General features: G+C 35.4%; 1 protein-coding gene across 4 annotated transcripts in view; it reads right to left on the reverse strand.

Moving 5' to 3' along the window:
- The window catches only part of ATG5 (autophagy related 5), a 127005-nt gene that overhangs the window by 60809 nt on the left and 48212 nt on the right, over positions 1-17984 (reverse strand). The window lies entirely within an intron of this gene.

Genomic DNA, 17984 nt, shown 5'->3' on the forward strand with positions numbered 1-17984 from the left:
CCTAATCCTGCACATAAAAACTCATCTTGGCAGGAGGGTTGTACCCTAGGGAATCTGTTGTTTCAATGAATCAAAAGAGTAATAAAACCTCTCAGGATCTCAGGAAAATTTCAACCTGGACTATCAATTGTCTCATAATAAACTGAGAAATGACATTTACTCCTTTGCCCTATAATAGAAGTGCTACCGTCTGGAAAACTGACATCGAGGAAAGTAATTAGGTGCTCCTAAAGTCCTCTGAGATTTCACTGCCCATCAATCTGTTTACTTACTAAACTCTGAGTCATGATTTTTCTTTTCTGTCCCTAGAAAACACCAAGCTCGTTCCCATATCATAGCTTAGAATCCTTGCTTTTCTTATCTTCACATAGCTGCTGCTTTCTCATCATTCAAGTCACAACAGAAGTACCACCACCTCCTCAGTGATCCTCTCAATTCAAATTAAGGCATTGTATTTTCTACATTTTTCATTATTTGAAATTACCCAATTCACATGTGTAATTATTTCTTGCCTCTCTCCCCAAACTAAACATAGGTTCCCCGAGGGCAAAGCTTTTGTCTTCAGTCCTAGAAAGTTCCTGGCACAAAGTAGATGCTCAATCAATGTTTAAGCAATTAACTAATCGCATGACTGACTGATTTAGGGAATAGGGGAACAACAACAAGAAGGAATCCCAAATGTAGCATGGCATGGTGGGAAAAGCAGACACTGGGGCCACACTGCTTGGGTTTGTTTCCTAGCCTTGCCATTTAATAGCCACTGAAGTTTGAGTAAGATACTTTTAAACTTTGTGTTCCAATTTCCTGTATACGGAACTATCTGTAAAAATAAAGATATTAATAGTACATATTCATAAAGTCATTGGAAGAAATAAATTAGTTAATACATGCAAAATATAACAGTATCTGGCACAAACTAAGTACGACAGAGGTGATCTCTTAGGCTGCCTCAAGAGTCAACAAAGGAAGACACTACTGAGCTTCCAGATTCAGCAACAAGGTAAGTGAACTGTCAAAACCAGTATGGGAAAATGGTTCTGCCAAAACCTCATCATCACAAGACTGCTAGAGCATTCAGTTTGGCTCAGGGCCATAGAGTTTACGCCACTTATGTCAAATTCTATGTGAATGCTGTCTCCTGGAGTTATGCAACTGAGCGGCCTTTGTTAACCAGGTAGGAAGATTGAGAGCCATAATACAATCCAGCTGCAACACTATACAATACCAAATTCCCTTCATGTCCCCCTTTGCTTCCTCCAGCCATTTCAACTACCATATAAGCCCTATCTTCTCATGATGTGTAAATAGTTTAGTTACCATTTACCTTCCATCAATTTTGACTGCATTAATCTTCAGAAATGGTGAAGTGAAATAGTGAAATGGCAGGGGCAGGGATGGTAGTCCAAGAACATCTAAGTCAACATCCGAGTCCTCAAGTCTTGGCAGGCTAGTCTGAGTTATACTTCTACTATCTTTAAGATCTAATAACAATTCCTTCTCAACCCCTCCCTCTCCTAACATGTCTTGAAATATTACAACAGAGAGGGTAAGCATGGTGGAAAAAAAAAAATGAGGGTTCTTGTTTATATGGGAAAATGAGAGGGTTAGAACTGTTAATACTTTACAGCACAGGTCTATAAACAAGACCAGTAAAAACTGGTTACTTTTATATAAATGGTTTAAAAAAACATTGCTGGAAACTTAAAACTAATCTTACTAGGAATTAGAAAAAGGAGACTGTAAATTTTAATTTCAATATCATAATAACCCATAACTGCAAGTTATAACATCTCTAATGTATTCCAACAGTCAATTCCAGTAATTGACTTTATTTTTAAGTAGACAGAATTCAAGAACTATTCCAGCCAATTAAGAAAACTTTATTTCAAATTTATTTTGAAATTAGGCCAATAATTACATAAAAGGGACTCAAAATTAAAAAATTTCAAGATACTAAAAAAAATATGTGCTCATGCTAAAAATTTAAAAAAAAATGATCTTCAATTATAATTAAGTCTTCATTTAATCTAAAAGACAATCTTTAAAGTAGCTTGTTTGCCAAATAGAGATTTACAGAGCTGTAGCACAGTGGTAGGCCAAGACTAATTAACTAAATGCATCCCTGTGTAAATCACCTGTAGATTTATAACCAATAATCTGATTTATTACCTTTCAAAGCTACTGTAAATTGAGAAAATGTTTTTCCTCTTAGAATAAATTAGTTTATCACTTTCCTAAAGTCAGAGGGCCAGAAACAAATGCAACAAGCAGTAAAGCTCATTTTCACTTCAGAGAGTACACTAAAATCCTAAGACAAAACAAAAATCTAATTTAATTTTTGAGAGATGGACAAAAAAAAAGATACTCCATTATATTCATTGTATCTATGCAATGTTTACTATATAGGATATTCTGTCTTTATTCTAATCACACCCTGTACAGTTTTGAGAAAATCCATTACTCACTGACAAATAATGAAGGCTTTAAGAATGGGGAGCGGGTGGCACTGGGGGACACCAGTGGTCAGGAGACACCATGTGCAATCCAACATTCTTCAGCTTTAGCTGCTCACTTGGCTCACCTCAGTAGTTTACAAAAAGACAAATGCCAGGGACCCACTCCAGACCAATTATTTAGGATGCCTCGGCAACTGTACTTTTTAGAAACTTCCAGATGCTTCTAATATGCAGTCAGAGTTAATAACCCTCATATGTAATGGAAAATACAATCATTTTAGAACCAGAGATCTAAGTTCAAATTTTGTCTCATCTCTTACCAGCTCTGTGAGCTCATTTCTTTGTTTTCAAAGTTGATTGTGTTTATCTAATTCATGTGAGAAATTACTGAAATAACAAATATAGAAATATCTAGGCCTAGGACATCACAAGAATTTAGTAAATGTAATACAATTCCAGGTAAATTCTATTTCAAATCCATCTAACCTCTCCATTGTAAGTACAAAAAAAAATATCCCTTCACAAAAAGTTCCCAATTTGCAAATGGTTCATACTATGAATCTCCAGTTTAATTTTAGTGAAAGAAGAGAAAAGAAGGGTAAAACAGTTAACAGAAGGAATGGTGTGCTCAAACAAGTTTTTACTTTGTAGGATCTGCATAAAGTTAAATCTATCAAGCTATTTATTTGCTCCTATTTATGTGCCTAATTAAGTACTGGGAGCTGTAGAGAATTAAAGAATAAAACAAGTACACCATACATTCTTTCCTTCACTTAATATGTAGATGGAGAAGCCAAACTGACATACATAACATTATCACTATTTCTAATAGGTCTGATTTGTCCTTTATCTTGCACTGACTGTACTTAATGGGTCAAACTCTCTCCAACCTACCCCATCTCATCAAATGGCAGATAACCAAGTGATGCATGGTTAAAGTAAAAAGCATGTTAAAAGTTAAGCTGGTAAAGAAGTGGTATTAAACAAAACAAACACTGAAGTGAAGCCAGAGTGGAAACTTGTAGTCCTGATTATAGTAAGACCTCAGAGGTGGGTTTATTAGTAATAACATACTTGTACAGAATTTAGCTATTTTCAAAACCCTATCTGGATTTCATATTGTTTATCATAGCAACTTACTAAATAGTTATCATCATTTACACAGGAGGAAACTGAGGTTCAAAGCAGGTAAATTATCTACCAGATATCATCAGGCCAGTAGACTCTTAGGAATACAATACCATATTCCCAGAAAACTTTCAGTTGTATTTCTATAAATAAAAACACTGCTTGCTTGGTCAAACTCCAAGTTGAGTCAATCCGTGACCTAAAATTAACAGGAATCCATGAATAGAGTAGTCATATTTTCAAAAACTCCAGAGTTCTGGACTTCAAAATTCATGGAGTGTCAAGTATAATAGTTTAACAAATCTTGTCTCCTTTCACAGTTGTAGATGACAAAACTGAATACCCAGCAGTAGGTGCTGCAAAAATAAATACTATTTGCTTCAACATGTTCATTTAAGGCACAATTTTTCAATGAGAACAAGGAGAAATGCAATGTGATAATCAATGGAAAACATCATTCAGTTAGGAACCACTTCTTAAGACAAGGACAATGATGACTAAGACTAGAAAATTCATAGTTCAATTTTTAGCTAAAAATTAATTTATTGTACTTTCATTACCAAAACAAAGTTGATTCTTAAAATTATACACATACCTCAAAAAATAGGGCTCACCCTATTACATTACATTTTATTATTTCCTATAATGAGTTTATTTTGGACTAAATACTATTATTTTAAATGTATCCAGTAGCTTTTAGTGATAAGTGATATATACAATGTAATCTACAAAGTAAAAAATTTAATCAGGGTTCCTAAGAATCCTAAGGGTAAAAATGAGATTACTAATATCTGAAATTATTCTACCAATGTTTCCCAACTTACTGATTTATAAAACAAATATCCAAATCCCACACGGTATTCTTTTGAATGTAGTAACACCAAAAAATAAGTTATTATAAAAATATTGGTGAGAAAACTTCTAAATGTAAAGCCTTTCCACTTAACTCAGTAAAGCTATGGAATTGTCTTCTTTCTCTTCCTACTTCCTAGATATTAGATTTCCACTGACTGTCCTCTGTCTTCCATCCCATCCTTATATTTTCAGTGGACAAATATCAATACTTTTTATCTCACATAAAAATATGTAAAAGATGTTTTCATAAAATTTTATAAACCTACATAAAAATAATTTCACCTTAAAACACCTGGAAAGTCAATGCAGGTTAATACCATCATATTTGAGGAAAAAATAAATCTAAGTAGTATATTAAAACCAAGAAGCTAATTTAAGAAAAAGAGCCACAAAATCTTGAAGTGTAGCTTCCTGTGTGGCTTATAGTAATTGAAAATGAAGCCTTTTTGGCTAATTTTTAAATGAAATTAACTGCAATTAAAAATGCCATTTGGGATATTTTATTGATACCCTTCTACTAGGAAAGAAAGAAACAAACTAGATGTCAAAAAAGCCCAGGAATCAAGGACAGGTTGGATCTTAAAAGGATCTTGTGGCAAGTAATGCTTCTTAGGTAGAAAGCCACTTTAAGATAATAATCAAGACCTGACTGAACACACTGCATTTTAGATGAAAAAATTTGTTTATTTTGCACTCATGTTTTTATGAGCTATTTCTTCTCTAGTTTTGGGGTTAAAATCTTGCAACTCTCAGAATGCTAATTAAAACACTGGCATAGTTTAACAATATTTAAATGTGATTTTCACATAAAGAATTTCTGAATCTTCTGCAGTTTCTAAAGTAATGAGAGAAGAGACATGCAATGAATAAAAAGAAATTAGCACTGCTATAGAGCCATACTCATGTCTTTTCTTCAAGGACATCATTAATACACAGAAATCTGGCATCCAAAAGTCATTACCACAGCCACTAAACAAAACTTGTCTGCAGAGATGGAATAAACAATGTCATGGGGATGGGGGTAGGAGGTAGGGGAGAAGGGGCTTGAAATTCTGAAATTTTCAAAAAAGTGAACAAAAGGGGTGTCTGGGAATAGGTAAACACACTGGTCAGCATTAATTACAAATTGCTTCGACTAAAATGTAAATATCTGGCCATCCAGACCCTAGAAAGACAATGAAGGAATGGGTAAGAGACTAGGTCAAATTAAATGAGAGGTAAGAGAGAGGGAAAGAAGTGCTGAGATATGCGGAACTATATCAAGTGCCACACAGAGAGTTGGTGAAGGAGATTTAAGGGAGCAAGAGGGAAAAGGGAAAATACAGAAGACACATGTTACTTTTAAAAATGTAAGCACAATTAGTCTTATTGAAAGGACATCATTCTATTTATTCGTTTGTCATTTAATAGTCACTACAGCAAAAATAAAATAAAAATAATCATCATTGAGAAACAATTATGGCTAAGTTATAATATCAAGTTCACATGGTAAGAAGAGTTAACTGGTTAAAATAACTCTAACTCATTTATATACCAAATTCCTTTTGTTCCAAATACACCCTAAAGGAGTCCCTGTAACAAGTGAACATTCTAGTTCTCAAAAGTTGGACTGGTGAAACAGACAAGAAACTTCCTAAATGCATTGGTCCAGGCAACAGAGCTTCAAACATGTCTTGCAACTGAGAATGATAATTCATGTGAAGTGTCCAGCACAGAAACTGGGTATTCAATAAGTGACCACTGATACTGTAGAGAAGCAGTTATCTATTAACTCTGTGGTTAATAGAGCAGTGGTTGCTAGAGCAGTGGTTCTCAACTGGGTCAATTTTGTCCCTGAGGGGATATTTTGCAATGTCTGGAGATATTTTTTAATGTCATGATAGAGAGTGGGGAGTAGTATGCTACTGGCATATCTAGTGAGTGGGTAGAAAGACCAGGAATGCTGCCAAACACCCCACAATGCGTAAGATAGCTCCCTCCCTGCCACTGCCCTAACACCAAAGAAAAATCCACTCCAAAATATCTATACTGCTAAGGTTGAGAAATCCCACTCCAGAGCAGTGGTTCTCAAACTTCAGTGCATCACAATCATCTGGAGGGCTTGTGGAATCACAGGTTGTTGGGACCTTTTGCTGGGACCCCAGAGTTTCTGATCTAGTTGGTCTAAGGTACACTTCTAATCAGTTCCTGGGGAATGCTAATGCTTCTGACCCAACTGTCAACACTTGGAGAAACTATACTCTTAAGAAAAGTAATGAGGAGCTAATGAAAAAAACAATAAAATATTAGGAAAGTATGTACCTCTGGGGCTTTCTCTTCACTTAAATCATGATATTAAGTTTCAACATAAAATATTCATTTAAAAACAAAATAAGCTACTTATGCATATATACCTGCATGTCTATAATTTTCTTTTTAAGAGGAATTGTGTTGTAAATTTAAATAGTAATGACAGGTCATGACTCCAACAGTGAAAATCATTTGTGAGACAGATATTTGCCTGCATGTCCTTTATATAGTGAAGGAAAAGCTTCTTAAACCTTTCCACACTTACTTTATAGGAAAAAAAATGATAGTATGTTAGGAGGTATAAATTTTTAGAAAGTCTTTTAACTGGATTAATTATAAATAAAAGATATGATAGAGCAGTCATTTTACTGTAGATGGTTTGAAATTAAAAGGACATTACAAACTAAGTTTTCATGTTTCTATAATGCTAAGAATTCACTATAAGCATTTTCAATTATTAATCAGAGTTTAGACAACCTAGTTATACGGATTTATACATATATAAACTGTATCTCATATGCTAAAAATATTCCCTACCACTGGTGAACTCTGAGACATACAACCATTCACTGTTATTAATGGACTCTTTCCAATAAACTTATGCTAGGATAATGTGTACTATATTATGAAATAACTGTCTAAATGTTTTCACCAAGTTTTATTATCCATGATGTTCACTGCCAAGTCTACCCAAAGAACTGTAGGAGCTATGATCCAAATTATTACCAAATTTATTTATTCATTTAAATCATGTAATTTCACGAGCAATCTTTCTCCAGAAGTCTAACAAAGTATCTGTATAGCTTTATATTAAAACACAAATACACAAACTTTTCAGATTTCCATCATTATTTTTAATTACAGAAAGTAAAACACGGAGAGACTGATTTAAAAGATGTAATATAATAGAGTAAAATGCTTGTCTGTTCCACAGTAAAACTTAATTGAATGCTCAAGCAGGTTACAAATTTGCTTTAAGCAAGTTTCTCACAAAGTTGTAGATTCTTCAATGCCACACACACACAGCTTTACACTGAACTGATTCACCTTATTGTACTGCAGGCCAAACAATGGAAATGACTGACTCAGCTGTATGCAGAAAGGAAAGCACACAATGGTTAGTGGATATAAAGAACTGTCAAACATCAGGAATTGGTCCATATTTCACTGCCTTATATCACTGGGAATATTAACTGTCATATCCGTAAGGATAAAATAATAAAAACGGCACTTACAAAAGTAAATGAGTATGAAATTAGAAGCTGTAGCATTCAATTCAAATTTATTAAGACTTCTCCATCTACTGACACACACTCAAAATACTTAACTCTAGCAATACCTAATGCACTACATTTTTACATCAACGTCTCAGAGACATCTCAAACTTTCAGCCTCAAAGTTGGCCTTACTTAGGCTTTGTTTCCCAACCCAAACCTATTCTCCATCTAGTTATCTCATATCATAGTACAAAGCACCACTATCCATTTAGCTGTCCAGGTGGAATCCAGAATGATTCTGTCATTTCTGCTACACAGAATGTCTTTAAAAAAAAAAAAAAAAAAAAAAGACTATACAGGTAGAGGGAAAATATGATGAGAAGACTAGAGAAGGAGTATTCCAGAAAAAAAAAACTTACATTACCTGTAACTTCAAAAAGCTACAAATAGGATTAGGTTCTTCAAAACTGCCTACCATTCTCCCACCTCAAGGCTTTGCCCTTGCTGAGCCTTCTAGGAAGGTATTAATCCCTAGATAAATGCATAGTACTGCTCTGGATCTTAATTTAATGTCTCACAGTCAATGAGACCTTACAGGACATTCTATTTAAAATAGCAATGCCCTATCCCAATACAGTTTTTTTTCATCTTTCCCTACTTTATTTTTCTCCCATAGCAATTATCACATGACACATAAAAGCATTTTACTAGGGACACCTGGGTGGCTCAGTGGTTGAACATCTGTCTTCCGCCCAGGGCATGATCCCCGAGTCCCGGGATTGAGTCCCACATTGGGCTCCCTCTGGGGAGCCTGCTTCTCCCTCTGCCTGTGTCTCTGCCTCTCTCTCTCTGTCTCTCATAAATAAATAAATCTTTAAAAAAAAGGCATTATATATACACACACATATACATTATATATATACACAGATAAGAAATACATATATATACACACTACACACACACACACACACACACACACACACTTCGTATCTGTTCTACTCCCCTATAATTTTGGTTGCATAGGGTAGGAATTTCAGTCTGTTCTGTTCGCTGCTTTATTTACAGCATAGAGTTAGTGACTACTTGTTCAATTAATTAACATTAAAATGACACCCATAAAACATGGGCCAAGTTATAGCAGGAATGTGATAGTTAATCTTATGGGTCAACTTGACTGGCCAGGGAGTGCCCAGATTAAACATTATTTCTGGGTGTGACTATGAGAGTCTTTCCAGATGAGATTAGTAACTGAATAGCTAAACTTTCAGTAGACTGTCCACCTTGATGTGGGTGGGCATCACCTAATCAGTTGACAACCTGAACAGAACAAAAGGAAGGGGAAGGAAGAAGGAATTCACTCCTTTTTTTTCTGCCCCACTGATTGAGCTGAGACAACTCATTTCATCTTCTCATGTCATTGGACTGGGATTTATACTACTGGCTCCACTGCTTCTCAGGACTTTTATCTCAGATTGAATTACATGACTGGCTTTCTTGGATTTCCAGCTTATAGAGGGCAAATCATGAGACTTCTAAGCTTCCATAATCATATAAGCCAATTCCTCACGATCAATCTCATTTTATGTATATATTTTTAAAATTGGTTCTATTTCTCTGGAGAACCCGAATGGAAGGAACATGTAAGACTGCCAAGAAGGCCAACACCAAGCCTAAAAGAGGTTTATAAAAAATAATAATAATAAGGAAAACAAAATGAGCTTTACAGACTATGTTTGGCAAAGAAAAAACACATGGAAAAAATTATTGGAGAAGAGAGTATCATATTAAGAAACAGAAAGCTCAACTACTGGATTTCTATTTTGCTTCCATCTTCAACAACAGAACGATCTTTAAAGAAGAAAGTAAAAAAACATAGCTAGGGTGAAAACAATGCCTCCAAAAGCTCAGAAATAATAGCAGCTATTCAGCTTTTGTAGATATGCTGCTTTAAATTAATGTAAGTCTTCAGATAAAGGGGAATTACTTCAGAAGACATTAAAAGAACTAAAAGGGTTATAAAACCAAAACCAATAATCTTATGAAACAATGGAGAATGGGAGAGGCGCCTGAAGTCAGGAGACCGGCAAATGTTTCAACTTAAAAGAGTGGATGTTATTATCAACTAGTAAGCCTGATGTCAGTCGTAAGCAAAATTTTATGTTTTTGAGCATTCAGAAATTAAAAGTATTAGCAGAAATCAGCAAACGTTTCAAAATATGTATGGCATCACAGTGACCTACATTCCTTTTTATAATAGTATTAAGAAGGGGCACCCGGCTGGCTCAGTCAGTTGGAAGGTTAAGACTCTTGATCCTCTCTTGAGCTTGGGGTTGTGGGTTCAAGCCCCATGTTGGTTGTAGAGATCACTTAAAAATAAAATCTTTCAAAAATTTTGTTTAATTGTATTAAGGGACTGGGCATCAAAAAGTGATTTACCTTAAATGTAACAATACAGCAAAGATCTACTTCTGGATAATATTAAGCCACATAAGAGTCGTTAGGCACACTCAATAGTTTCTACAACATCTGGGAATCCATTTTGACAGTTCTCATTCTATTATCTGTCACGTTCAACCAAATAGTAGTCTTAAGAATTCTGTATCTCAATGAGATGCCTGGATGGCTCAGCGGTTGAGCGTTTGCCTTTGACTCAGGGTGTGATCCCAGGGTCCTAGGATGAGTCCTACATTGGGCTCCCTGCATGGAGCTTGTTTCTTCCTCTGCCTATGTCTCTGCCTCTCTCTCAGTGTTTCTCATGAATAAATTTTTAAAATCTTAAAAAAAAAAATTCTATATCTCAAATATTTCTCAAATTCACCTACTTGTCTCTATCCTCAAAGCCACCACTTACAAGCAATTGCCATCTCTCACCTAACCACTGGAATGGATTCCTAGTTGATCTTTTAATTCCATGTTTGTTTTCTTTGAATTCATTAACTATACTGCATCCAAAGAGATGCCTCTAAAAAGAAAATCTGCTTCTGTTATATTCTTGCTTAAAATCTTTCAGTGGTCCCCATGTATCCCACCTCATTCCCTGAGGATTAAGTTCAATATCATTAAAACACTCATCAGGCCATGAATACAGAGGGTCTCATTCTAATTTGCATGACCAGGTCTCTGCCTAACTTAGACTGTTAACTACTTTCTACTCTTAATCTTGATCACCATGCTCTAGTCAGAACAGCATCCTCTGAACTCTCAGAAGCTCTTTTCTGCTTCTCTGCCTAATCCAGATAATTCCCTGTGCCTGGAACACTCACATCACAACCATCCTGCTCTCTATCTCTTCCTCCTTCCTCTACAACTCAAGCTATAAACATAATAATTATTCAGAGGCTTTTAATGTCTGGCTCCCCTAATAGACTGTAAACTCTGAAGGAAGGACCATGCCTGTCACATGCACTCCAGTGGCCTCTGTGCCTAGCACAGTGCCAGGCACACGACAGATTCTTGAAATTGGGTTAACCAAACTACCAGGATCTGGGTATGAGTCTCCTATAATGAATGTATTTCCAAGATTTGATTAAATATCAGAGTATAAAATCTATGAAGGATATAAATCTATAAGCAATACTGGTGGCACTAGATAAAAGAATAAAAATTCCTATAAACTCAGAGTGGAGGAGGGGTGAGAAGTAATAGACGAAGCAAGATTGGCCACATATTGGTAATTGCTGAGGCTGGGTGACATGTATGTGGGGGTTCATTATACTCTTTTTCTCTGCTCTTATTTGTACAATGTACGCTCAGGGTTCCCATGACTGTTAAAAATCTGAATTTTGCTAAAGACAAACACAAAGCTTACCAAATAGCGACCTTTCATTCAGACAAAAGGTTCAAGAAAAAGTTCAAGGTTCTACTTAGGAACCTCCTTCCATATTACCTACACCTAGAACAGTACCTGATACTGCAACAAAATCACAGAAATTGAAGCTTCAAGACACAGAGCTGAGTCTTAAAATCTCTCCTCTTTGTTTTAGTACTTTTTCTATGACACCTCACTTTATTTCTGGCAAGTTATCTTCCACTTAAGTCCTGCCACAAAGGGACAGAGAGAGAGAGAGAGAAAGGGAGAGGGAAGAAGGGAACAGGAAAATAAGAAAGGGAAAGAGAGGGGGAGAGGAGGAGGGACAGAAAAGAAGGAAGAAAGAGAGAGTTGGAGGAGAGAGAGATTATCAACAGTAATTCTTCTTCCAATAAGTCCTTCGGAATCAGTTGAAAACATCTATCAGAATTCAGGTATATAAGATTACCACTTTATAGTCCTTGAGTGTGAAGTCTCGTGAAGACTTACCACATTCACATTTATAAGAACTCCAGCTTAGAGAGGAAAGGGATCGGCCAGACCACACAACTGACAAAAGATAAATATAGGTCCTTCTCAGACCAACAGATCATCAGTCCAATACTTAATCTACTATATACACTGATGAAAACAAAGCAATGTAATTACAACCTGACTGTCTCTATCACCAAGCCTCCAAAGAGCTAAAACCATTGCAATTATCTTTTACATCACCTAGCAAACAAAAGCATTTTCAAAATGTTATGACTTGTTATAAAAATCATCCTTCACTAATCACTTTCCTCTTAAATATCAGTTTTAGGTTAAAATGGTATACCACCAAACAACCGATGCAAATTTTCAACAAATTTGGCAATCAAAACTTAGATTTATTTGAAGGACTATTAAATAAATTCAATACTATCTTTTCTTTTTTAGTATACTCAAAAAAAACCAAGGCTGAAAACTAAGTCATATGTTATGTTAAAAATATTTAGAGATTTCTTCAAATCTCTAGGTTATAAGAAAACAGCTTGACATTTAATAGAAAATAGCCTCCACATGTAGTGACAACAGTCTCATAAATAATAAAAATGTTACTTTCTTTTCTTTTTTGTGGTCATTAGCTTGGTTTCACAGGGAGGTTAAATACTTTTATATCTAAAATGAAAACCCATAAAAAACACTGAAAGGCACAGTATGTCTTAAATGAGTTTTCTTGGTTTCAAAAGTTTTTCTTATTTCTCTTTCACACAGATCTGAAAAATTAAAATTAGCATTTGAAAGTATTCAAAAACTGTTTAAATCGTTGTTTACTTGTTATGATCTACAGGTGCAGTTCTGAATGAAATAAATTTATCATCTGCTATGCCCCAACTTGACCCAATTTACAATCATACAAACCAAAATGTGAAATATCTTTGTCTTCACATATTAAGAGGACGTTCTTTTGGATGAAAAGTTCTTAAACATAAAAACCCATTTCCTTAAATAAATTCAAACAAAACATTCCCTCTATTTTACAGTAATATTAAACTATTTATAGAAGGCTGTTAATATTTCCTAAAAAAATTATTTCCTTATAGTATTAAAAAGGAGTAAAATAGCCCTTCAGTCAGTATTTATTTTATCTGCTCTATGCCTAAGACTGGACTAGGTGCTAGAGATTAAAAAATGTATAATACACTCTAACTGGGAGAAATTTATATTCTAGCAGAATTACATAAATCATAACTACCCAGAGTGTGATAAAATGAGAGAGTAAAAATGTGTATGAAAGGACAAGGAGCCATGGCCAACATGAAAATGTGGATAATTCTGCCTCCATGTGGCCATAAGCTCCATGAAGACAGGGTGCACATCTGTTTCATCACTGCTGGATAGTCACTAACTCCTAGCAGAGTGTCAGGCTCATGATAGATGTTCGAGAATGATTGGTCAGCTAAAAAAGATAAAAGAAAGAAGGCTTCACATACCAGGTGACAATAGAGTTGAGCATTCAAACATAAGCAGGAGTTAGACACAAAAAAGGAAAGGGCATTTTAGGCAGAAGGAACTACTACACCCACCTTTCACCAACTTACTTTAATGTAGGTAACATTCAGCCTTTTATCCCAAAATATATTCTCTACAAATCACCTAGCTAAAAATTTCCTAAATGAATATTTTTGTTTTTTAAAAGTAGAATAAAAAAACTGCCAAGGTCTCCAGTACCCACAGGATACTACACAGAGGATTTTGAGTGTAAGCTCGATCATTACCAATACAAACAAGACCAAACATAATAGCTACAAAAATAATTTTATAGGGATCCCTGGGTGGCGCAGCAGTTTGGCGCCTGCCTTTGGCCCAGGGCGCGATCCTGGAGACACCCGGGATCGAATCCCACATCGGGCTCCCGGTGCATGGAGCCTGCTTCTCCCTCTGCCTATGTCTCTGCCTCTCTCTCTCTCTGTGACTATCATAAAATAAAAATAAATTAAAAAATAATAATTTTATAGCTAAAAATGAAAATGGAATAAACTAATTTTAACCACATACCATTTTAAGTCAGATTTAATGAAATCCAATTTGAAAAGTAATTTAATAAAATTTAACTTAGCAACGTTAACTTTAAAACATTCATATATTTAAAGAAGAATGGAAGCTATGGCAAAAATAGGAAAAGGGGAATTTTATGCCAAAAATTGCAATGAAGGCAGATATAAGACCAAGTCTGCTACATTAGTTATACCAAGTTCTGAATGTGACATTCTAAGTCATGCTTTAGGTCAATAGTAAATATGAGCTGTTGGTCTGGTCAACCTTCTGTCAGCTGCGAAATGTTTTCTAAAAGGGTCAGAGAGAGTAAATATTTTAGGCTGTCGGCCACATGGTCTTTGTCACAACTATTTAACTCAGCTGCTGTAGCATGAAAGCAGTCACAGACAATACACAATTAAATGGGTGTGGAAGGGTTCTAATAAATCTTTATTTATTTACAAAAACAAGTGGCTGGCCCATGACCATAGTTTGCCAACCCCTGTCCTAGAGTCTCAAAGTGACTTCTCAACAATTCTTTTTATCAAGACAGCTTTACTTTCTTTCACACACTTCCACATAAACTGTATTAATGCTTCATTAAAGCCTCTAGGACACCTATAAAAGAACAAAGCAGATATTCTCCTGTCTTACATATAAAGAAACTGAAGCTCAAAGGGATTGACTGAGTTGCCCTACGGAGCTGCTAAGAGAGCTGAAACTAAATAACTTTTTTTTTAAAAGATTTATTTATTTATTTGAGACAGAAAGAGCATGAACAAGAGGGGTGAGGGAGAGAAAGAGAGAATCTCAAGCAGACTCTACACTGAATGTGGGGCTCTACCTGATGACCCTGAGATCATGACCTAATTGACTGTGCCACCCAGGTGTCCCTAACAACTCTTAACCACCACCCACCACACTAAAGCCTCCAGTGCCCCATGTGAAATATTTTAATAATTTTTAGAATCCTCTGCTGAATCCCAGAGCTCTCAACAGGAGACTCACCACATTCATAATAGATTTCAAGAACACCTACTTAAAAGCCCATTAAAATTATTTACAATTCTGAAGCCAAATTATTCTTGGATCCTTGCTCTCTTGAGAAGATTTGGCTTTCTTTGATTTAGGTTATCTTCTTATTCACAAGTCGCCTAAAATTTCAGTTCGTCTTCAGATAGCCAGTAAGAAAAAGGAAAAAGTACACCTTTTTATTTATTTATTTTTTAAACAATCCTGAGGTCTTTTATTTTCTTTATATTTATCATGCCCTGAATTCATAGGGAATGGGTTCTAGCAGTTCAGGCTCCTTTCCATTGGTTCTCACAAAGTGTGCTTCTCTGGGTGGGGCAGGCTGTTCACTTCAGTTGGACCCAAGTACCTTTCTCTTTGGCTTCCTTCTTTTTCTGATCATTTTCCTTCACACGCTTCAGGAAGCTATCTCAGCTCTTTTGAGTGTTTAATATGCTCAATGCAGACATTAATTCTCTTGGCAAGAATCTTGCCCTTAACTTGTTTGTTTACAACAATGCCAACAGCATGCTGAGTACCACTATAGACCCTTCAGTTTTGCCATGGTGACATTTGTGGGGCATTCCTTTTTGAACAGTGCCCATTCCCTTGATGTCCACAATATCACCTTTCTTATGGATTCACATGTATGTGGCCAAAGGAACAACCCCTTGTTTTCTAAAAGGCCTAGAGAACATATAGCTGGTACCTCTCCTCTTTCCCTTTGTGTTGGTCATTTTGGCAAATTACTGAAAGACGGCGATTCCAGCCAAAAGAAAAGTACACCTTCTTAAAAGGTTGTGAAGTCTTAATTATTTAGTAGGAATTTGTATACTCAGTAAAAGAGGAAAAAGGCCTGCCTTTGCAGAGTTTATAATCTAATTGACAGATACTAGACATACAAATATAAAACTAAGGAGCAACTCCATGTAACTCAAATCTAAGAGACTTAAATGAGAAAAATTAATTTAGAGTACAAAATGTCATAAAACATGAACCTTTTGCACTACTGAAGTCTCAGATGATGCCTCGTTTTACATAATGAAACTTTAGTAAATACTAAATAACCAAAAACTCCTCTCTGACATGGTAATAATATAGTCCAAAAGATAAAAAATGGATCACATTTTTTAAAATTATGGGTTTCTTCTAGGGGGGTGGGCAGGGGGAGAAGGCAGGTCTTCTATTTTATTCTAGTTATTGCCACAAAAGTTCAGTTTATGTTGGACTAGTTCCCTATCTAAAAACAACTATCAAAGATGGATAAAACAGGCAGTCCTAGCTTTACACAGTAGTGTAGCACTGGAAAAGTGACCATGAAACCATGCAAAGTGATCTTAATCATCAATGATGTAATCTTTAAAAACTGTCCAAACATTAAAAACTCTCCTTGTTAAGTTATAAATGTATAAGACAATGAATAAATGAAACTAATATATTTAATATACCACAATTTAAAAACATTAGAAACACTGAGAATTCAAGTGCTTTATTTATTGCTTTGTAAAAACCTTAAGCACAGTTTGAATAGTGCTTGCTTTCTTGACATATAAGCAAACTTATAAGCAAACATCTCTCCTAAGTCTTGCTGAACTGTCCTATTCCTTTCTAGGTCTAGATCAACTTCTAAACATGTTATCATTTGCACTTTCAATGTCATGAAATATTTCGGAGAGATTCTTTAAATGCTAGTTCTTTGTCAGCAGCACTTTCTCTGGGATAAATTCACTCTTTTCATCACAACCACTTTCCTCATTTATATGGAAAAGTTCACTTCCCCTAAGTTCCTGTGGCTGTGTATCTAGTCTCTCAAAGGTGGTAGTGTCAACCTTCCCACAGTCAGCTGTTTCTTCTATAATTCTATTATTCTAATGAAATTCCGCTACCACCGTTATCACTTTGTTTCTTTGCTATGCTTTCATCTTTCTTGTCCAATTCCCTCTTTCAATATGCACTTTTACAAAATATTATATGGGCTTATCACAAGAGACAAAGAGGCAACACAACTACATGCTTTGCTGTCTGTGGGTAAACTAACAGATGAATAATGATGATATAGTGACAATAAAAGAAGTGATGCAACTGGTCTTTGATCATGATGCATATCTGTTATTAAATGACTCATGGACTAGAGAGCTAGCAAAAAAGTTCATACTTTATGTAATTTCAATTAATTTGCAGTGGTAAGTGAAATCTGAACCATATTGTTAAGGACCTGATATTATTTAACTAAAGCATATTAACTGAAATTCATGCATACTGGACTCATGCAAAACAATGGCTACCTGTATGTAAGAAACTGTTTTGAAGGCACTGGAAGACTATCAATGCAAGCAAGATTAAGGAGCTTTGATCTAACAGAGAATACAGAGGTGAGCTGCAGAATTCTCTCAGCTTTTCCCTTGAGTGTATCTTCTAAATTCCAGCCAGGAGAGAAGGAATCCAAGTACAAAGCAAGTCTTACTGTTCTGAGAAAGCAGGGGTTAGAGTCTGTACCCCATTTAAAGGGAGGTACTTTGGTATGCACACAGGGTATTCAGTTTTAACTCCAGAAAGACGATGACTAGCAATAAGGGTACTTTCTCCAGAAGCTAAACACATGAAGTTATATCCTCTGATGTTATGGGCAAAGCAATCAATCTAATGGTGGGAAATCCATGAAGAGAAGAATGTTGGAAGAGTACAATGTGAGAGATGACTAAAAGCAGCTTCTTTGTAAAA

Source organism: Canis lupus, chromosome 12 (genome assembly GCF_011100685.1).
Source record: "Canis lupus familiaris isolate Mischka breed German Shepherd chromosome 12, alternate assembly UU_Cfam_GSD_1.0, whole genome shotgun sequence".
NCBI lineage: Eukaryota > Metazoa > Chordata > Mammalia > Carnivora > Canidae > Canis > Canis lupus.